The sequence below is a fragment of the Opisthocomus hoazin genome, chromosome 2 (genome assembly GCF_030867145.1).
Source record: "Opisthocomus hoazin isolate bOpiHoa1 chromosome 2, bOpiHoa1.hap1, whole genome shotgun sequence".
In the NCBI taxonomy this organism is placed as follows: domain Eukaryota; kingdom Metazoa; phylum Chordata; class Aves; order Opisthocomiformes; family Opisthocomidae; genus Opisthocomus; species Opisthocomus hoazin.
Window position 1 is genome coordinate 82531081 of NC_134415.1, and position 23144 is coordinate 82554224.

Sequence of the window (23144 nt, forward strand, 5' to 3'; positions counted from 1 at the left end):
AAACCAAGCCAGCCATGCCCATACAAAACTTCCACATCCTGTAGAAGGGGATAAAGTCCCTGTAGTGCACTTGAAGAATATGCTCGGGAAGACAGTCTGGGTTAGTCTTGCCTTGGGCAAAGGTAAACCCGTCTGCAGGACTGCTTTTATTCAAGGACCTGGGTGTACTTGGTGGGTGATGCAGAAGGATGGGGAAATCCTACGTGTACCTCATGGGGATTTGATTTTGGGTGAGAACAGGCAATACATTAAATTGCATAGTGTTAATTGCTAAATAACCCTGTAACTGTCTGCCATCATTACTACAGTTGTTACGTTATATCAATGGTATTACAGTAAGAATCACCCAAACTAGTGAAGGATGGACTTTGACGAAACAGAGCAAAGTGCAGCAGTGGTAGGACTGGACCTGACTTCAACAATTGGCACCCAGCAACTTCCTCAAGGTCAACATCTTCAACCCACACACCATGGGCACGGGTTGTGCCAGATACGCCAGCTGTGAGCTCCGGATGCAGCATGCAACCATCTAACATCACATGTCACCTCTCCCGCACTGAAAGACAGTTAAGACAGATGGAGCCCAACATCATGGATTAAATGAACTCAACAGACATTTGAGAGGGATAATCCATAGACTAAGCGAATGATATCCTTGTGTGCATATTAAAGACAGGAAAAGTGGTGGTGATTAATTGGAGGATGGGGGACCTGGGCATACTGTCCTGGGTTTGGCCATGATGGGGTTAATTTTCACCAGAAGCCGGGAGGGGACACAGCCGAGTGGGCTGACCCAAACTGGCCAAACAGAACAGAGTATTCGATACCATGCGCCGTCATGCTTAGTTCTGAGTCGGGGCGCTGGCCGGGCGGAAGTTAATTGCAGCTTGGAAGTGCGCTGGGCAGCAGGTGGTGAGAGAGTGTTGCTCTGTGTGTTCTGCTGTTTTTGTATATTCTTCTTATCAGTAGTCTTGTTGTTACTGTTAGTGTCCTTTGCCATTCTGTTAATCTGTCCTTATCCTGACGCAGTTTTCCCTTTTTCTTCCGATTCTCCTCCCCACCCCAGCGGGGGGAGGGGTGATAGAGCAACTGCGTAGTTCTTTGTTGCCAGCCGGGGCTAAACCACATTCACTTAAGTCCCTGCCAAAGATCCCACTGAATAACAGAGACTGGCAAGTTCCTAATATTTATGTATCAAAAACTTTTAAAGAACTTTTTGGGTCTGATTCTGCTTCCACTGAAATCTGTGGCAGTATTTCTAGGAGCATAAATGAGATCCCAGAAAGTTCTTCAAAGTTTAAGGAAAGCGAAACTCAGAGAGAGAGATGAAACATGTTTAGAGGAGTAGAAAAATCATAGTGTAAGTGTGACATAATAATAATTGTTAAGAAAACCACTAGAGATAATATGTGCAAAGAACATGGCTCTGAAGATTAATAGAAGCAAACAGATTTTTTTTTACCAAGTCTTTTTAAGGGGCATAAGTTCTTGGTTGAACTTGTATGTCTTCTAAAACATGAAGTTAGTAATTTATTGAAATATGAATCAGCTGAGGCAAAAATGTCATCTAAGCTTTTTATGGTAGTATTAAGAAAGGAAGAAAAGTTCCATAGTCCAGAAAAAGACATATATTTCACAGGAAGTAAGAAAAAATATGGAATTGTAATGAGGATCAAACCAGGATGAATGGTCTCACCCTCTGAAAGCTGCCAAAATGCCCAACCCAAATGGAGCTTTAATATGAAGTGAGAAAAAAAACCAAAATGGGCAACGGTTAGTAGTATATCCAAAAACTTATTGAGAGCTGGAAAAATAATGTAAGTAGAGAACGTTAAATGTTGTCACAGTATGTAGAAAGTGATTTAGTGTGGCTCTAGTAAAATAGTCTCAGAAGACCAATAACATTCGCTGCAGTACACTGAATATAGACTTGAATCTGGTACAGCCTGAAAACACCAAGAGAGCTTTGACATTAATTAAGGGTATTTAGCATTGATATTTAGCAGAGAAGTCTAGTAAATTGAGTGTAGGAAATAGAATATTTTGTTTAGATATAAAAAAGAATTGATGAGATAGAAGTTATTAGTATCTCTTAGAATATCTTGCTTTTAGAGAAAGCTTTGCTATGATAAAACCCCACAGACCAGTAAATAAAGTTGATTTGTGAAAAGGTTGATAAGAGAAATATACGGTGCACCTGGGAGGGTAAAGAATTACAATTAATCAGAGTACTATAATAAGGTGTAGTTGAAAATGGAAAAACTTGTAATGAAAATATAGCTGATGAGTAATGAACTGATTCAGGGATTTGTACTACTGAAGTCAAATCTGGTTGTTTTCCCCTTTTCCAGAGCATGTAAATATATTCAACAGTATACTTAAAAGCAATATGTGTATCATTGGCTTCTTCTTTAACAAGGATTTTTTCTGTGCAAAACAGTGAATTTATCACAATTCAAAGGCAGTTATACTTACAAGTCTTCAAGTTTGAATATATCTGGTGTTTTTACTTTAAAGCTGAAAATCCTAATAAATCTGACAGATACGTAGCAATACACATTATCACAGTTACGCCACTGTGCTTTATTTATTTACATTATATTTATAATTTATATTTCTTTACGTTATATGCTTGATACAATTTCCTTTTTGTTATTGTGGTGACTGTCATTCTGACTGTCTCCTTAAAAGGAGAGAGATTTTAACTATGAGATACACTCTTGAACATCACTGGTAGAGTTTTCATCTCTTTTTCAGGTTCTCACATTGTATTTAGAGATGGCCAGCCTCCCACTGTCCACATCTGCTTTCAACTCACAAGCAGTTGGTGTAAGTCATGCATCATCTGCATTTTGTTTGCTTGCTATTCTGTCTGATCTGGGAAGCCATTGTATGAAGAAATAGAAGCAGAAAATAGGTACACTCCCTCTTTAAATTTTCAGCAGGGATTCTGCTTTTTGTAACTTTGGCAAATTGAACCATTAAATTGCATATGTTGGCCTGTTGTGTACCCATAATTAAATAAATACGGGAAAGTGCCCATAAACTTCATGAACTAACTTACTAAAACTCCCAGTGGAATAAACCTGCAGACTATAGTACTTCCCAACTTTTATTTTTTTGTCTCTTTTCAACCAGGTCAAAAACTGGAAAGCTATCTAGGACTGCACTATATCATGGCAATTCAAGAGAAGTGTGGCCAGCAGGTCGAGGGAGGTGATTCTGCCCCTTTACTCGCTCTTGTGAGATCCCACCTGGAGTACTGCGTCCAGCTCTGGTGCCCCCAACATAAGAAGGGCATGGATGTGTTGGAGCAGGTCCAGAGGAGGGCCACAAAGATGATCAGAGGGCTGGAGTACCTCTCCTACAAGGACAGGCTGAGGGAGTTGGGGCTGATCCACCTGGAGAAGAGCAGGCTCCGAGGAGACCTTATAGCAGCCTTCCAGTACCTGAAGGGGGCCTATAGGAAGGATGGAGAGGGACTTTTCACAAGAGTGTGTAGTGATAGGACAAGGCGAAACAGCTGTAAACTAAAAGAGGACAGATTTAGATTAGATATTAGGAAGAAATTCTTTACCATGAGGATGGTGAAACACTGGAACAGGCTGCCCATAGAAGCTGTGGCTGCCCCCTCCCTGGAAGTGTTCAAGGCCAGGCTGGATGGAGCTCTGAGCAGCCTGGTCTAGTGGAAGATGTCCCTGCTCATGGCAGGTGGGCTGGAACCTTTTGATCTTTAAGTTCCCTTCCAACCCAAACCATTCTATGATTCTATGATTCTATGGTAATTGTATTTAGTGATACACATGCACACTACATATACGTACAAGCTCCCTTTGGCTCAATACCCTTCCCTCTTTAAAGATATGAGTTGGAGACTATCAGAGTAAATTCAGTTAATTGTTGCAGAGAGAGAAGGTAAATTTCCTCAGTACAAAAAAGTCATCAAATCATGAAAATGGTCTAAATCAGTAGTTTATGAACTTACTTATGCATTTCTTTCAAAAGTTTATTTTGTGAAATATCTAGTTTGTTCAAACAAAATTCAAAAGGAACTTGAACTCTGTAGAAAAAAAATCCTAGAGTGTTCTTATGTGAACAATTCCCTGACACAAAATGTGATATAGTATATTTTCTTTTATTCTAGCAAGAACAGACAAAATATTGGAACCTGTGTGTCCTTCTTTTTCTGAGCTCAGAGAAAGGACCATAAATTGACCTCTAAATCATACATGCAGAGAGGTTCTTATGTATGCAGCAGTATACACACTATTTGCTGAAATAAAGTTCACTACATAATGGTGATCCAGTTGGGGCGCTGGGGCAGATGGGAGGTGGTGGCATGAAAGGCAAAGTCATCAGCCCTGAACCATGCTGCTTTGTGTTCAGCAAATTTGAGTTCTGAGAACTTTTTTACAGCACAGTATCTACATTCATGGAGGCTTTTCAGAGAGGAATTAAAATTGGAAGCTTAAAAGATAGTTGAATGTGGTTGGAATTGGCACTCAGTTTGCTGTTATTTCATTACTTGTTTCTGTTCCAAGTCAGGAAACAGAGTTACTCATTTACCAACATGAAATATGAAAAATATGAAATTTTTTATGAGTGAAATGTGATGAAATTCACAGTTGCACTGGTTCATTAGTTTGCTGAGCCTCTACATAGGTTTTACAGTGTTTTATTCTGGTTGGGTTTACTGAAAATCCTATGTAGAAGGCAGATGTGTGGCCTTCCAGATGAGCTAATGCTCTCACTGAAGGCTTTTTCCAGCAGTGCTTGGCCAAGGAAGTGTACACACCTGTGACTGTGCAAATAACAGAGAGTGTTCTTCTTGCCCATATCACACATCTGCTCAGCTGCAAAGCAGACTTCATAATCAGTAGAAAGAAATGCATATTTTAGAAAAAAATGCACCTGTATATTTCTGTATATCTACATTCAGATATCCTAAACAACATCTCAGAAACAACTATTTTTCATCACTGACAGCTAAAGAGGTTCACTTGATTAGCTAAGGTTGACAGAAATATAAAATTAGGCAAGATCAGTCTCACTTTCAGAGTAGCTGGACTAGAATTCTGAGTAGAAGGATCTTCCAGACATGTTGTATTCATGCAAAAAATGAAAGCAAACTTGTATAACTTGATTTACCTGTACACTTTTCTGTTCTCATACTTTCCTACAAGTTATATTGTGGAAACTAATTACAAGGTTTTTTATATCTCCTGATTTTTTTCTAGGACATAAAAATTCTATTTAAAATGTATTGACTACTATTTTCTCCTAGTCTACTTAGATGAAAAAAAGCCCCAAAACAACAAACCAAAAAAAAACCCCAAACCCTGAGTGATCTAAAGATCTATAATTTTAAGTACTTTTAAGAAAACGAACAACAAATCTCTGTGTTCTGTGTGGTCAAGTATGGCTGACAGTCTTAAATATGAGATTAGGCGTACTTAGACTATGGCATTCAAAATAGTCTGGTCCTCATATTCAAGAAGGATTAATTGTCAGTGTAATCAATACGTTTTTTATATCACAATTCTTGGTTTTGTTTGCTTGTTTCATGACAACTTTGTGTTCAATAATTAAAAAATTCCATCACAACATTCTAAAGGATCCACTCTATGTATTGACTCTGAATAATACATTAGTCACAGTACTATCATAGTTTTAATCTATTTTTTGAGAGCTATAATATATGGTGTTTTCATTTTAGCATGAACTGTATTCCTAATACAGATAATATATTTGTGATCAAAATAGTTTTAAATTATTGAGCTTAATGGAGTTTAACTCTCTTCATATTGGAAAGGTAATACAAAAAATAAATGTACAATTTCACATAATTAAAAATGCTTTCCAAATGTTACTTTTGTTTTGGTTTGGTTTTGGGATTTGTTTTTTTTTGTTTGTTTGTTTTCAAGACTACTTTTTATGAGATCATTTACAGACATAATCATGAGTAAATGTGACTTCTTTTATAGCTAAGGCAAATGAAGCAGATCTTCAATTAGAAACTTTTGAAAATGTACTGTGGCAGCCTACTGAGAATGGAATTGCTTTTCTTCACAGCTTCACACCCACTCCTCTTTAGAAACTCATGGCTGTAGATAAGTGCTGCAAGTGCAATATCCTTCTCTTTATACATTTTTAGTCACTATGTACTTCAAATAAATTATCTGATGTGTAGTATGGGATATTTCAGAAATATTTATGTGCTTGCTTTACACTGGGTACCCACCTTAGTTTTGCTACATAAAGTTTTGCTGTAAAACATAATTAAGTATAGCTGTTTATGTAGACATAACTGTAATGATTTGTACTCCATATATAGAAGGAAGCAAGTTTTCAAATTGTTTGTCATGCTCCAGCAGGAATCCCCTTTGCAAGGTGGACAACAGAGCTGTTCACAGTGTGGTCATGCTCTAGTCAACTGCTCCATCTCTTTCTCTCTGTGCCTTCATGTAAATTGTTTCAATTTCTGTCTTGTTATGTATTATTCATAGTAATAAAATGAATGTGTTTCAAAAACAGAATAATCAATTATAGCTGTAAGGTATTTAAATAAGAAAAAAAGAAAAGAAACTTTAACAATAGAGTGTTTTATGTTCTTATGACAGGCTCGTACTGGCAGTTGGAATCACTAAGACACGGTAAGATATATTAAGATAAATTTAGTGTCAAGAAACAAATTACAGTTAAGGGTCAAAACCCCACTGATATTCTCACAGAAGAATTACATAGAGAAGCTTTCAAAATTTTCATACATAACCAATAATTAAGCTTTTATAGAGTTACTTTCAAATGCTCAAGACTAAATCGGATAATCACATCTATAATCCCGCTGCTTTTTCTCACATGCAGTTACTTTTATTTATTAAGCTGCTTTTGTACAAAAAAAAGGCAATACTAGCAACCTAAACAGTATCAGGATGCAGCTGTGATAATTTCATCTCTCTGTCTTTTTCCCACATAATTCCCAGACATAGTTCAGAGCCGCAAGAACATTTCCAGCAGGTTACTGTGTATGTGGCCTACCTATTTGAGCAGCTAAGGGAGTTTGCTAGTATGGATGTGGCTAGACTCTGTCAGTTGACTACAGAGACAAAGGACAAGCTCTGACACTATCTAGTGTATTAGTACAGATGTAGTCACAGATGCCAGGCTGAGAAACATGGTATAAAGACTCTGTTAGTTGAATCTGAAGACCATTAAGTCCTCAGCCAACAACATAGTCTTTGAACCCAAGGAGAGAATAGGATTAATATCATATAGAGTTTCCAATGAGCTCAAGATTGCTGTGGGAATCAGAAGACAGCCCAAACCAAATGAAAGGAAGCTAGTTTTTCCCTTACATCAGAAAAGTCCTTTCAATATCAAAATAAGAAGTTGTATCCCAAAGAAGGATAATGATCAAAAGATGCCATAAGTAATCCAGAGTTCATATGCCCATTTTTTTTTATTTAATGGATGCTCATCTATCGAGGGTTAAGATCCTTCTGTGTTCTTATTGATTTAGAGAATTAAAAATGGAACGCTTCAAAAGTGTTGAAGAAAGGGAAACAACTAAGACCTCTGATTTTCCTAACAGTTCAGGAAATGCATAGCGTAGGCATTTTAAAAAGTGTTGGCAATTAGATCATTGCAAATTGCTGCTCTGCAGAATAAATCTAATTGACATAAAAGTAATCAAATCTGAAAGTTCGATTATTCTTCTGAGCATAATGATTCTATCAAATCATAAATCAAACAAAAAATTATTGATTTAGGATTAAAGTAATAGATTTCCTAAAAAAACATATCAGTTGTTGTTTATGTAAAAAAATGGGAGACAGGAAAGAATTATCTTAGAACTTCCCTCAAAACAAATTATATTCATAAAGCTGTATTTCATTGTCATATCTGAAAAGTGTTAGGGTAAGAGAAGAGGTCTTAGGAGCTTGAAACAATACTAAATCAGCCATCCTAAGTACATTTTTGTCAGAAGATTTTTGTTTGATTATAATTGAGACTACTCAAGTAGACAGCTGTACATAAAAACCTTTTTTCCCTTCTGAATCAGAAAAATAGACAATAACTCATATTTCAACCAAATTATGGAACTAAAAATAATTTCTTACCCAGAAAAAAAATAAAGAAAATAAGACTATTTGAACAGACAATGAATACTACCATACCTCAAAATTAATCTTTTTCTTGGTAAGATTACCCAAGGGGGGAACATTCAGTGGTATCGGTACCTGTACAAAGGAGTTGATCTATCATATGGGATACTAGAAAATGACGTAGTCCCTATATTAATAAGCTGGATAATTTTTATTTTTCAAAAAGTGAATATGTCTCTGTTGCAGACAATGGACAGGACTGGGCTTCCAGGTTTCCTTGAGATTAAGTTCTTATTTAAATGTTTTATTTCTTTTTGTAAGATAACTGTCTTGTCTGAAGTTGCAGAAACATTTCTACAGTATTAGGACGTTTATGAAATAAGAGTACCTGACTATTTTGTTCTTGCACATAGCATAGAACATAAGAACATATGATTAGGTATAGAAGTATACATATAAAATATATATATATATAATATATACATATACGTATATATACAGTAGCAGATAGGATTTATTTTAATTTGTCATACTGTCCTAATCTGTTGGGTTTTTCTACAAGCTCAACCTACAAAAACCACAGTCAACATGTATGTTTTACCAACATAATAGTGAGACAAAACACTAAGTTCAAGTTGGAAGTGTAATACTGAAATTTTCCCACTGTTGAGTACAGTAAGCCTTTTCAGAACTTTTAAGGTATACTTTTATATTTTAAGGTATACTTGTACCTTATATATTTTAAGGTATACTTGTAAGGTATATTTTTATCTGATTTCTTCATTTTTACAGTTAGATGGAAACTCATATTGAAGACTTAAGCTGCTCATCCAATCCAAGAAATCGTTTTGATCACCCGTTCATATTCTGCTTTAAAGTTAACACATGTACAATGACCTTTAAACCTCTTTTTGTGATCTTCCCTGCATGGTAGAGCTCAGTAAAGCTACTCAGAAAAAGTGTATCTTCTGAGCCTCATCTATCTTGAGATGTCTGTAGTAAAGCAGTGTCTATCAACTTTAGCTCATCTGTTTAAAAGCTGTGATATTTTTAACAAATTCTAGGAAATTAAGTGTTTCAAAGTTTGAGTTTTTAAGGGACACAGTTTCAGGCAATATTCATGCCCTATTCTGATGATAGTAGGATCTGTTCAGGCAGGCTTTTTGTCTAGTAACAGCTGTTACAAAAACTGAAAATCTGATTCTTAGTGTTCACTCTGCTCTTATTAATGTTGTTGACAGTAAGATTTCAATGAGGATTGAAGGACTGGATGTAAAATCTTCTCTGTCAAAGGAGACATGTTGTATTTATATTTTCTATCAGATGAATTTCACCCTTTGTGTCATCTTCCTGGACTATAATAAGACCTACCAGATCTCAAAGTTTGTATCTCGGGTTTTTTTAGAGCACAATAGTGTAGATTTTCTACAATACTTTACATAAAATAAAACAAGCGAGCCAGCAATTACTTCAGAAATCCAACTCTTCCTGTTTGTAGTAAGTGACCGGTATAAAGAGGTAAGGTACTTTCTTAAAATAAATTGCCTTTTAACCAGTGAGGCTCTTTTCCAAATACTGTTCTTGTAATACTGAGGGAATTCATCAAAACTACTCTCCCTGCCTCTTCAATAAGAATTATATATGAAGGACTCTGGGGCAGACAGCTTTATTTGTATCCAGCTATCCAGCATTGCTGAAAGCATGCATAGTGTAATTACAAGAAAACAGATATTTGAACAATTTTGTCATGCAAGTTCTGGAAAAGTCACAGGGACTTAAGCAAGTGTTTGATAAAGTTCCTCAGCTTTCTGCTGAAACAGATTGCTAGGATATGATCTAAGACATACTGGTTACCTTCAGCCTTTGACAGGTTTTTAGTAAAGTCTAAGAAATATGAAAATTTCTTGCTGAATTTGATCTGAAAAAATGAATATTTTGGAGTGTACTTTTTAAAACTATTTAGTTATTAAATAATTGTTTCATATGTTTTTTACTTTATGGAGCACTCAAGGTCTACATTTCTGCAAATAGACATGCTGGGTTTTAGAAATATTGGTACAGATGATGTCTGAAAGTGCTGAAAACATTGAAAGGATTGTGAACTCAAACCATATGGATTGCACCGTCTACACTTACACAAGTGCTGTAATACCTGGGATTTTATTTCGCTATGAATCAAAAAGAATGAGTAATCAATCTTTCTTAAATGTGAAAGACTGGAGGTAGAATTGCATACACCTTATGAGGAAATCCAGATGCTAGAGCTAAACTTGGACACTAAAAGACATTCACTGCTGATCAGAAACACTTGTGGAGGGAGGAAGATGCTTCACCCCAGGCTCCTGCTTCCTTTGAAGGACTATGCAAATGCTTTTCTGGTTTCCACAGGAGGAAGTTGCATGCAGCAGACCCACATTAATTAGATTTTCTACTGCTCATTTCCTTAAAACAAGCTGCTCAATACTACAGCAAACTGAAGAACCAGCTGATCTTTGAGGGTCTGACTAGCTGTTTGACTCAAATATTGAGAATAATTTTTGTTAAATTAGAATGAGAAAAGGAAACAAAAAAATTCAGAGTGGTGGAGGGTGGGAAACTGGAGTATACTGTCTCTGAAGAGAATCCTGCTGCTCTCAAATGTATTACTTCTTATGAAAAAAATGCATAGCTTTTTTATTTTATTGTTTGAATTCCACAAATACATAAAAAAGGTAAAAGTGTTGTACTACATTTTCTTGAAATAAATTTGACAGAAAGACTAGTTCCATTTTGTAAAATTTATTTCATATAAATCTTGTTAGCTTATCAAGAAATCAACTTCACAATTTCTCCTGTGAACCACTAGACTTCCAAGATCATAGTTGAGCAACTACAGGGATCTAAAACTTGTTCTATGGAAGTTATGTTATTTCCTGTAAGTACCTTATATCCACTATTATTTCATTGTTCTGTCTTATCAATATTGATCTTTTTAATATAGAAGCAAATCTATCAAAATTATTCACTGCACAGGAACAAGCAAGGATTCTCATAGGTGTTTGTAGACTAAAATGGAAGAGTGTTTAATTACAGAGTGGCATTCATTTCTCTTAACTATGCTGCAATTATATTGTAGCAAAGTTAAAAAGCATCCATCATCATAAAGTTTATCATGTAAACAAAATATTAACTGGTCTTTAAAAATTATTATTACATAGGCAATCTAATACAAACATGAAACTGAGCAGTTTGATGATCTTTGTGTTCCCCTTGAGAATTATACTGTACAATCTACAACATTTGCTTCAGGGTAACTAGTTTAATACAAAATGCATATGTAAATCACATAAGGAAATTGTCAGAATAGGTTTACATGAATATTGAATTGTATTTCTTATATTAGGACAGACACAATGTCATTCACCATATGTCTTGCTTTGTGAAATTCAGTCAAAGTATTTGGCAAAGACGAACAGTTCAGAAGTTGGCTAATTAGTGCTTGCCTCAGTGCTTGCTTGTAGGCATTGTTTGGGGAAATTTTAACATACATTATCTATACCTACTCATTCCTGTAACATGCTACCGTGCTATATTAATGCTTATGTAAACATACGATACAGAAACATACACCATAAAGGTACATCACTCTCAAAAGCCTATTATCTGTTAAATAAATCTACCCAGTTACTAAGTGTTTATTCAAGTTTAATTTGGAATATTTTTTCTTAACTAGAAACCAGATTATGCATCTGTCGTTTCATTGTCACAAAACACACAATAGGGGAAGATACTATGGCAAACGAGAGCCTGGAGAGTGGGTAAAATAGAGAAAGGAACAAGATAGGGAATCCAGAAATAAATGAATAAATTCCAGGGAAATCACTTTGAATAGAAATGAGATCAAAATGGCAAACTAGACTGGGAGATGTATTAAAGTGCAAGGAGATGAAACATCTTTTTGGTAGCTGTGTACAGTCCTCACTTTTGTGTTCACCTCAGGTACTGCGTGCCAAGTTGCGATAATTTCTTTTGTAAATAAACCCAGTGGTTCTGACTTATTCAAGCAAATTTGAAACAATGGCCAAAGTTCACTCTCAACACTATGTGTGTTTTTTTCAGAAATATTTGCAGAGTTGCTTTTTGCACATGCTTAGGTATACTTGGAAGCTCTTAGCTTAACATCTTCAAGAGCAAGGAATAAAGAACTTGTGTAATGCCCTGCAAAGTCTTTCAAGCATGAGATAAACTTAGCATCAAGAAGAATATGTGAGAATACGTTAGTGCACTCAATCAATTTCTTTGGGTTGGGCTCCAGGGAGCTTATTTTTAAAGTGGTGTGCAAGAGGTCTTCAGTCCACATAGACATTTTGCTGAGGCATATTGTTAATAAATAATTTGATTTGTGCACATGTGTCCTTTACATGGCTTTAAAGATTTATTGCTTAATGGCTGATTGAACTTAGCAGGTAAATTGAAACAGGGTGACATGGGACCATTGCAACTAAGTACGAGATGGCAAGTTCATCACTGCTCAAGCTGCGTCTTAAATGCTAAACCTATAAAGCCACAAAATAGCTGTGATTTTATGTGTGTTTACATTGTCTAATTTTAGGCCTAAAATTAGGTACTTAAACTAGGATGGTCATTTCCATAGTGTCCTTATGGTTTAGCTAGAAGAGAGAAAAATAAAAGAAAAGAGAGCAAAAAAATACATCAAAGGTTGATGTTGATTCAGAATTTATCAGTGAAACTTGAGGATACAGCTAACCTCATCAAATCTACCAAAAGGAGTGTTTCTGCCCTCTTACTCGTCTTTCCCTATGTCAGCACTGACATAGGGATCTTTGTTTTACAAATACAGATCAATATTCAGAGAAACTAAAATAAAATATTTCCACTGATACTGGGAAGCAGGTAGGCTGTCAGAGTCATCAGCATAGTTAAATATTTTTCTCCAGTTTCATAAAGAAAGTCACTGAAGTCTTTGTTGAAATTACAGGTAATGGGAAGAAATCTTTTGTGTTAGGAAGTTCAAGTGTGAAAAATGGAATAGATGCTGCTTTTAGCACTGCCTGTGGTAGATGACTAGAAGAAACATTTCATCACAAGGGTATGTGCTGGCTACTGCAGTATTATTGAATGGTTTAGCATTTGTCAAGTTTTCCATCAAGCTCTCTGGTGTTGTTCTTTAAGGCTGATCTTTCATCAGACTTAAAACAAAAGCTCTATCTCTTTTTCTTGGGCAGAGGTGATGTGGAGCATCTTCCTGTTCTAGTAGCAAATTGATTTGAGAATCTAAAAGCTTTTGGGCATCCATCTAAAGAAAATAGAAATGTTATGTCCTAGCCCAGGTCTTTCATGAAAAATAACTTTGTATTAATGTGACAGAGGAGAAGTGCTAGAAACCAAATTCTAGCAATTCCTGTCAGTATAAATGAGGAGAAAGTTCTTAATTTAGCAAATCTTTCCATTTCTTTCCCGCTCGTTGCTGCACTTTTAACTGTTATCTTCAGGGGTTCTGCAGCCATTGTGAAAATTGCTATCATTAATTCTTAAACAAACCCACTCTCATAAAAAACCATAAACTTTTAGGGTCTCCCAAGACAGATTAGCTTATAGATATAGTACAAAATGGTAAATGATTCATGAGCTGGCCACAACCTTTTTCTCCCCCAGTCAGAAGTGCTAGCACTTAATCACTACTAATTATCTCCTTAGAACACTTCTTGGTATAACAAACTATCAGCTTCATAATCTAGGTCCCAAATGTCTACATTAATAACAACATGTGAATAATATTCAATAGTGAGTCATAGGGTAAGCTAGAAGTTTGCAAATATTGTCATCATCTTCATCCATCCCTTTCATCTCTCACTTGCAAGAGTCTAGTCTAACCTCCTTTCTTAGAGAGAAGCTAGAGGACACAAACTTGGTTTCAATTATATTTTGCATCTTTATGATGCACAGAAACTTGCTGAGTTTCTGTGACCACCAGAGTCACCAGCTTGTACAAAGATAAGTTATTATCTGACTGCCCCTGTGGCAGCAGTGGCCGTGATTCCCAGGAACTGGTAGGCATGGATGCCTAATCGGGCCAGGTATCACCATTCATCTTCCACAAGGAAGCTCTCTTGCTGAACTAAATAGTTAACCATGCTTTGCTTCCTTGGAAGCAGTGGTTTTAAACCTGTTCTGTAATGAACTGTTTTGTGCAATTTCTGGCATTTTCTAGAAACCCATCAGTGGGATCTGACATCTACTCCAAGACAAGATACAACTCAGATGCTGAATAAAGACTAAGAGCTTTATACTAGTCCATGCTCAGATGATCAACCGTAAAGATCCTACAAGCTGGAAGCTTCCTTAGAAGAGGAAGCTCAGATCTACTAACAGAATTGGTTCAAAATATCATTTATTACATATAGCATCTGTGTCCATTTCTGTGTTCAAAACAACAGTGAATTACAGTTAGACCATGATAATAACAAGTTGGATGGTTGGGCCATAGAATACCATCATGCTTTGTGCTTCACAAAGACTGGCTTAATGGATGACTCTCTTCTGACGTAAAGTAGAAGTTGAAGTAATTGTATATTGTAGCATTTTGCTAAATCTATGACACACTTTATATAAATAGAACAAACACATGAAGATTGATAAAGTAACCTTTTGTTCTTCTCTTTTATTTATTTCTTTGTTTTCTGTTGTCGGAGTGGGAACTCGGAACTGGTAGAAACGATACAATCCCAATGTGAGTAAGATCGTTCTACTTTATTAGTCATCAAAACAGGGTATATATAGCAAATCAATTACGGCTTCTAATTGGTTAGTTACTCTTAACCATATATAGTCAAAACTGCAGCAATTGGTGCAAAGCTTCATCTCTCGATGCGGAAGCAGTGTTGTGGCAGGAAGCAACACTGTGGCAGGAAGCGGCGACGTAACAGTCCCCCTGCTCCAGTGTTCCGAGCTCTTTGCTCTACCTTCCCAACAGGGTTCCGTGTTCGCCGCTCTCAAGGCCCATCTCTAGTTTGAAACCTGGGTTGCTCAACGGCACCAAACTATGTCCCCTCTCGTCCAGCCAGGACTCCACATTCTGTATTAGATAAATCCATTTTTTTCAGTGCTCCATGTTAAGTTTATTTTCTTGTTTTATATCTGTCACTCTATACTGGACCTTCTCCATTTCTTGTATTTTCATATTAAACAGACAGTTATTGATATTCTTGATTCAGTCTTTGTCTGTGATCCACCATAACTGCTCTTAACATTTTCCACTGTGCTATCACCTCAGTTACGACGCCTTATTTCAGTGTGTGTTTGTTAAAATTTAACAAATATACTTGCTACCTTAGCATGTCTTTAATTGTGTAATTGTCTGTAGTTTCCCTTATACTCTAAGACCCTCTCTTGACCTATTCTTACCATATTTTAATTGTGTTAATTATTTGTTCATCAATAATTTTCATGTATGTGTGAAGAATTACCTTGCCTAAATTATATTTTAAGTGCCTCTGGTTTTTCACTGAAATGGTGGGGTTATAAAATCTTTCAAAATTCTCTCTTCTTTTGAGCATCTACATTTCTTTTTGTCTTCACTGTCCATTGCTAGGTACATTATTGCTCACTAGCCTTTTGGTTTGGTGTGCTGCATGGTTTTACCTTGATTATTTTTTTCTGTTCCTTCTTTTTTTAAAATATTTTTTCATTTTATTGTAATCTAAAGAGATTCTGTAGTTGCCATGCAGGTTAGTTATTTTCTATGTTTATCTTTTGCTTTATTAGGATGGTTTGTCTCATTTTCTTGAGCAATTTCCAGATAATAAAAGATTCCCTAAATTAATTTCCCTCCTTTAAAAGTCCCTGTCATCGTACCAGTTTCCCAACTCTGCTGAGCCTTGTCACGGCCAGTCTATTTTCTTGTTCTTTTCGTAGTAGCGTGGACACTAACACCTTGTGAACTATTTCACGCCTTTTCTTTCATAATCAAATCTTGCACTTATAATATAAATGGTCCAGCCACCAGTAATTTCATAGAACTATGGAATCATAAAATTGTTTGTGTTGGAAGCGACCTTTAAAGATCATCTAGTTCAATGCCTCTGCCATGGTCAGGGACATTTTTCACCAGATCAGGTTTCTCAAAACCACATCCAACCTGACTTTGAACACTTCCAAATATGGGACATCCAGAACTTCTCTGGGCAACCTGGTCCAGTGGCTTGCCACCCTCAGCATAAAGAACTTCTTCCTTATATCCAATCTAAATCTACCCTCTTTCAGTTTAAAACCATTGCCCCTTCTCCCATCACTACAGGTCCTCGTAAAAAGTCTCTCTCTTTCTTTCTCATAAGCCACCTTTAAATACTGAAAGGCCATGATAAGGTTGGAGTATTCTTTTCTCCAGGCTAAATAACCCCAACTCTCTCAGCCTTTCCTCATAGGAGAGGCATTCGAGTCCCCTTCTCTTTCTTGTAGGCTTCCTCTAGACCTATTCCAACAGGTCCACGTCTCACTTGTGCTGAGGGCCCCAGAGATGCAGTACTCCAGGCGGGGTCTCACCAGAGTGGAATAGAGGGGACTACTCACCTCACTTGAACTGCTGGCCACGCTTCATTTTATGCAGCCCAGGATACGTTTGGCTTTATGGTTTCCAAACACACACTGCCAGCATATATCCAGTTTTTTATAAGCCAATTTCCTTTAAGGCTAAAAAAAAAATATTCCATGACTGATGCATTCCAGCTTCATACACTATTTTCTCAAAAGACAATCAGAAGGGATATACTTCTACAGGAAGGATCATCACAGCATAACAGTTTCATCTGTTATTGTCACCAGAAAACAGCTGAAATTTTAATCATTCCTTACATTAAATAATAACCAACTCCTACATTAAGCAACATCAACTACAAAATTTTTTCTGTGTACTACTCCGTAGTTTCTAAATAACTACCTGTTATCTGTTAACTGGTCCCTGAATAACTATTATCCCAGTCTTCTTGCATGAGAGGCTGCCAGAAGGAAGGTTTAATTGTAGATACAAGATGGCTTATTTTTCTAGACAAAATGTTATGCTGGAGAATTTTGCCCACCATTATTTGTATCTGTAATAGGTGAATAACTTTACAAAATAATGCAAAAAATAAATCCATTTGACTAAAAGTACAATGTCTGATGACATTCCAAAGGATAGAGTCACTCTTACATTATTGTGATTGCAAAATATTAAAGTTTTTAGTCTTCATTCTTCCATGAGCTAAGTACTTTCCTGACTTTTAAGTATATTAAACGTCCATGCAGAAAGAAAATCAAAATAAAACCAGGTCATTGGATACTATATTAATTAAAAGTTTTGCTACTTGGTATATTTGGTAAAAGAGACTTGGTTACGGATAAGTAATATCTACATTATCTTGCTTCTGTCACAGAAGACAATATTTCGTCGTCTTATTTATTCAGCAGTGGACTAAAAATATTAAGAGGATATAACAGTGAGGTGTTATAGCAGGAAGGTTTTTTGATATTAGATATTTTGATAAGACACTTGCAGTATTAATTCACAGTAGTATAGATATAACACTGATACAAATTAAAGTGGATAACCAATAGAGATAGACTCCCTGACTGTACTGTGGGAAAGGAATTAAATATTTTTTTTTTAGCCATTAATAGACACCTAAGTGAACGATGACTTGTGTTCCGAAATTTAATGTTTTCTTTCCTAGACATCATCTAGAAAATCAAATGACTTTCCACTAATGATTTTTCTTGCATCATTAGAAAATTTTACTGAGAAGAAATTTTGATGTTTTGATTTTTTCTTTTTAAACTGTGTTTTACACGTCATTTAGCTATCCAGATATAGTATTTCTGTATAGTAAGCCTGAACAGGTTATTGTAATTCTAGAATCTCTTCCCCTTTGGGATTTTATTGAAGTCTAATACTACCTGGCAGGCTGATATTACCTATGTGCTGTAACACACTCATGTTCCTGTGTAGTTTAGGACAAAAAATAATAAAGTTTGTATATTCCAGTACTATTTCACATAAAGGCTCAAGACCACAAATTTTTTCTTTACCTCTCCCCAAATCCTGCTTCTATTCTCTAAACTAAGACATCAGTTTCATGAACTCTGTTCAACCATCTTGGAATAGGACCATACTCATTTATGAGTTATTCATGAAACAGGACCATTACATGTCATTTTTTCATTGTACATTTCAGCCTTTATAGAACTTTTTCTACCAATAATACAGAAAGATTGCTCTATAGCTTGATAATCTCCTCCATGAGCCATGCCAAAGATTACTGTTTTAGATGAACTTTTCTCCAAGATGGTATCTTCAGAATTGAATTATCTTCTTCTGCCAAGAAGAGAAGGTTAACAAGATTGTGAGTATTCAAGCACAGAACAAAATTCTGGCAGGTTTTGCTTTATGAGTGCAATTACTTTGATTTTTCATAATAAGGCTAATCAACTCATGTTTTTCTTTGATACGCAATCATATAATGTTCTCTTGATGACCTCAGGGTAGGGTGGATTTCCTGAAAGGAGGAAATTTATTCTCTATTTCCCATTAGCAGGCAATTTCTGGCCACTTCCCAGGAAGCAGGGCTTCTGTATGGGTAGTGGTTGATCCGGAAGACAAACATCTTAAACAATGAAAGCCCCACTTCCTCCTCCTCTCTCCCAGCCTTTAATGCTGAGCAGATGTCATGTTGTATGGAATATCCCTTTGGTCACTTTGGGTCAATTGTCCTGGCTATGTCCCTCCCAAGATCTTGCACACCCCTAGCCTACATGTGATGGGGGGCTGGTGGGGGAATGTTGGAGAGAGTCTTGATGCTGTGCAAGCACTACTCAGCAGTAGCCAAAACACTGGTGTGTTATCAATATGTTTCTAGCTACCAATACAAAGCACAGCACTATGAGGGCTGCTGTGGGGAAAATTAATTCCATCATCTCAGCCAGACCCAATACAGGTATGCTCCCAGATAAGGAGTAACTACTTGTGAAATCAATGATCAAATTTTTGGTCTTTGATGTCCCTCCATATTCACAGACTCCTTTTAGTCAAGGGCTGTATCTACCCAGAGGGATGACTCTAACATAAAAGTAAGTCTCCACATGGATATTTTTTTCCTCTGGCATATACATGAGAAATTATGTTGAACATAATAGCTTTATGCTACATAGAGAAAAGCTGGCTTCTCAAGAATTGCCTGGAAAAAGCATTGAATAACCATCTGGACAATAATCGAGAATGATGGACTAGAGTCCTGGGATTCCCTTTAAACTGAGTGAAACTGTGTTTTGAATAGCTTGCTTATATGCACAAGATATTCACCTTTGACTCCTAATTGCATTTTTTTGCTTTTCTCAGGCAGAAGGGCAATAAACTGTAGCTAAGTTGTAATTAAATTATTGCTCTGTTAGAATTTCAGTAGAAAACACAGCTTTGAGAAGCTCTGGCAAAACCCTGCAAGTGAAAAGAAATGCAGAGAACAAAACTCAACCTCAGGTTACAGAATCATAGAATGGTTTGGGATGGATGGGACCTTAAAGATCATCTACTTCCAAGTTAGACTCTTCAATTGTATTTAAAATTGTTTTGTACTGAGAAGTTCAACTTTTCTAAAAACAGACAGGTGGATAAATGTAGTAATAAAACTTATGTTAACATTTGGAATAAAATTCCTGCAAGTGGCGAAGCGCAAAACCGTAACAAGATACATATCAGATTTCTGCCCCACTTATATCACACAGAGTGCTTTCTGGAAGCAAAGCAAAATTCCATTCTACAGCATATTGACAGATCTCGGAGGCCACAAAGAAACAAAGTCATATATTAAAATGCTAAGAGGATTATAATGATGATGATGATGATAAGCAGAAAAAGGATAATGTCTGCAATTTTGGAGACTTTCCACCCACTCTTGCTGTATATGTAAAAAGAAACATGGGCAGCTGGCATACCAGATGGTTTATATTTGTGACACCCAAAGCAAAAAAAGTTTAGACTAGAAAGAAGTTCTGTTAGCACTAGCAGCAACTCAGAATCCAAATGATGATTCTTGCACTTTGTACCTTGAGTAGATTAATACTACAACTCATCAAAAGGAAACTGAAAAAGGGGCATTCTTTCTTTGCATTTTAACTACCTCATTTTAATACTGTTGTTTCCAGAAACACAGCTTTCTGAAAGGGGGGAACAAAATGAACACAGTGAATTTATGCTAGTATGAACAGATTCTCCACAGTGGAAAAAAAAGGAAAGCCATCTTATGTTTTGCTCATTACCAGTGCTTGCAGTTTCTGGAAAGCCAAAGGACAGTTCAAAAGATCATTTCCAAAGCATCATGTTGTTTTTCTTGGTTAGAGAATGCTATCTTCCCACTTTCAGAAATTTAGTTTGTGATTTCTTGAAACAGAGAGAGTTGAAGCTGCTGCTTCTCTCATTTTTTCCAAAACTACCATCCAAGCCACCACCTCAAAAAACCAGATAATTAATATAAGATTAAAGTTAAAGATTTCTGTGAGAAAAAGTACTGTACTCTTTGGCAGGCAGTTCTAGCTACCAGGATAATAACCTTCTGTGCAGTCTTGCTGTGTGCTCAGTTTTTGATAGATCATAATTGTTACATGTTTTTTCAGGGTTGAAGAGTGAGATCTCACTAAAGCTTTCTTTAGAAGTAATGGAGAAAAATAGGCTCTTTGAAAAGAGAGCTGTTCAGTTTCAGATGTCTGCTTTAGGATGAGAAGACGTACAACCTAGAAATGTTCCTTACCTTCATTCAACAGGATCCTTTAGATTGACTGTTTTTGTGTTACAGACATCTATATTTTGTAAGATGAAATCCATCCAAGGGGTCTAGAAGCCACAGGCAGAAACAGTCTTCACAGTTGTTTGCTCATCAACATGTTGCATTCTTTAATATTACTTCAAAGGATAGAAGAACTTGCCATAGGTACTCATCAGCTCACTGTTGATTATTATATACATTTTTTTTTCACAGATCTAATATTCTAAAATAAAAGCCAAAGTGTTAATAACATAAAAGAGGAAAACAGTTTAAAATTGTATTAAAATTAACTTCTTGCTAACCCTTTATCTTAGGAGATGTCATAGGTTACAACTCAAACACTACAAGACAAAGTTAAGATTATTTATTATACTAACTTCTTGAATAACTTGGACAAAAAGGAAAAAATAAGAGAGGTCAAGATTTGTTGGGGGGGCAGAGATGGAACTAAATCCAGTTACTAAACGTTACCAAAAGTGCATCCCATATTCCTATATACTTAAAGTTTCAGTATCCTGATGCCTGTCTTTGAACCATTCTTCTTAGGTTGTGAAAATTAAAAAAAAAAACACAACCTTTTACAGAAAAAGAAGAGGTGAGAAGGAAAACAAAAATTTTAGTGAGATGCTCTATTAAAAATATAGTACTTCATGCTGTGTATAGTTACAGCAGTGTGAAGAAGGTATGTAAAATAAGGGTGTTAAATCATGTCCTAATTTTGTGAAAATTTTGTAAAAAAGGCTAGCTTATTACAATATTCTTACCGATTATAATCTTCAGAAAACAGTGAAATTGTTTTTCAGTATGTTTGAAAAGGATTCAGACAAACCATTACATGACATCTCTTCTCCTAAAGCTGGTAAAGGTTCTTCTCTCTGTTTCAAACTATTGAGTATGTATTTTATTTGATTAGGGTTTTACTTTTCATATACCTGCATAGTTTCTTTGAAAACTGCCTTCTGTAATGCCTTGTCTGTTATTTTAAAAGTACATTCACAAGTCTCTTGAAATGATTATTAGGTCATGTAAATGATCTGATTTCTTAAAGATCTTTTCACTGTGACGATTGTTCTTACTGTGTGATGTCAATAGACAGATGGAAAGTAAAATTAAGTGTCTGTGCATATAATTTGGCATGTAAAAGTTCAAGTGTTATTCTGTGTAGGCTTTTGCATAATATCTACTGCCATATATTTTTTCATCACTCCTCTCTGTCTAGAAACAGTTTGGTTTTAGTTATTAGCTATGGTTTAATGTATTATTTCAGAAGGGAAAACTCTTGGAATTCTGAACTGAAGAATGTATTTACTTCTGAAAATGAAGAGAACTACTAATTTTTGATCTGATAGACAATAGACTTTAGGTAACTTTTGAAACTTGTGTCTTAGGGTAATTGGACAAACTCTTCTCTTCTACTGGTATTTATTGAGACACAGACTGCTTCTGGAGTTTGGTTTCATGTTAGTATGTACCTTTCCTTAACAGAAAAAAGTGAATAATTTTAGACAATTTGAAGAATTTCTGGATGTATTTTGAGCCCTGGATACATGCTCAAGTAAGAAAACGATATGATAACCTGAAGTAAAATGTCTTTGCAGTGTTTGGGTTTTATTTTTGCTGGGGTTTTTGATTGTTGCTGGGGTTTTTTTTGCAGAACATGATGCACTGGAAAATCCTTTCTCAAAAGTTGCCAAACCTAGAATGCTTAATGTGTCCTAGCATATAAAATTTGAGACTCACCTTGAAAAACTTGCAGATTATAGAGAAATCTTTTGAATGGAATGTAATTTTGACATGTACCTAAAACAAGATGAGTGTAATATATATAAAACCTATTGAAGTCTATTATTCACTCTAAGTCATCTGTATGCAGCAGCTGAAGAAACACAGTTGTGTATGTTAGCAATAAGGTTTTGCCAAAGACACGCTGGCTTTATCCATAGAAAGGATAAGTGCTCTTATTGGATCTATGACTTCAATCTATTTTTGTACTTGTTTTCTCTGCAAGATTTCTACATTTATTCATTTATGAGTGTCATTTTCTCTGGGTTGTTACTCACTCTCGTATTTGCCTTTGCCATCTTCTTGTTAACTTCTGCATTCAATCAGATCAACAGTCACTTGTCTAGGATGCCGTCGGGCTGATCCATGACAATGAAGTTAATTTCTTTCACCTATTCTATGGGAAAAACTTTCTTCGGAGACAATTAAATAAATTGTGAATGACATAAAATACAATTCCCTCATGACA

General features: G+C 35.9%; 1 long non-coding RNA gene across 3 annotated transcripts; it reads left to right on the plus strand.

Annotated features, from left to right (window-relative positions):
* Positions 1-839: 839 nt before the first annotated feature.
* On the plus strand, positions 840-10844 carry LOC142360586 (uncharacterized). 3 transcript variants are annotated; one of them, XR_012763201.1, is made up of 4 exons: positions 840-909; positions 2758-2829; positions 6621-6653; positions 8898-10844. It is a non-coding gene; the product is annotated as an uncharacterized LOC142360586 (long non-coding RNA). The 3 variants fall into 3 exon arrangements; XR_012763203.1 differs by having other exon boundaries at positions 871-930; XR_012763202.1 differs by lacking the exons at positions 6621-6653; positions 8898-10844 and adding an exon at positions 3139-6452.
* The last annotated feature ends 12300 nt before the right edge of the window (positions 10845-23144 follow it).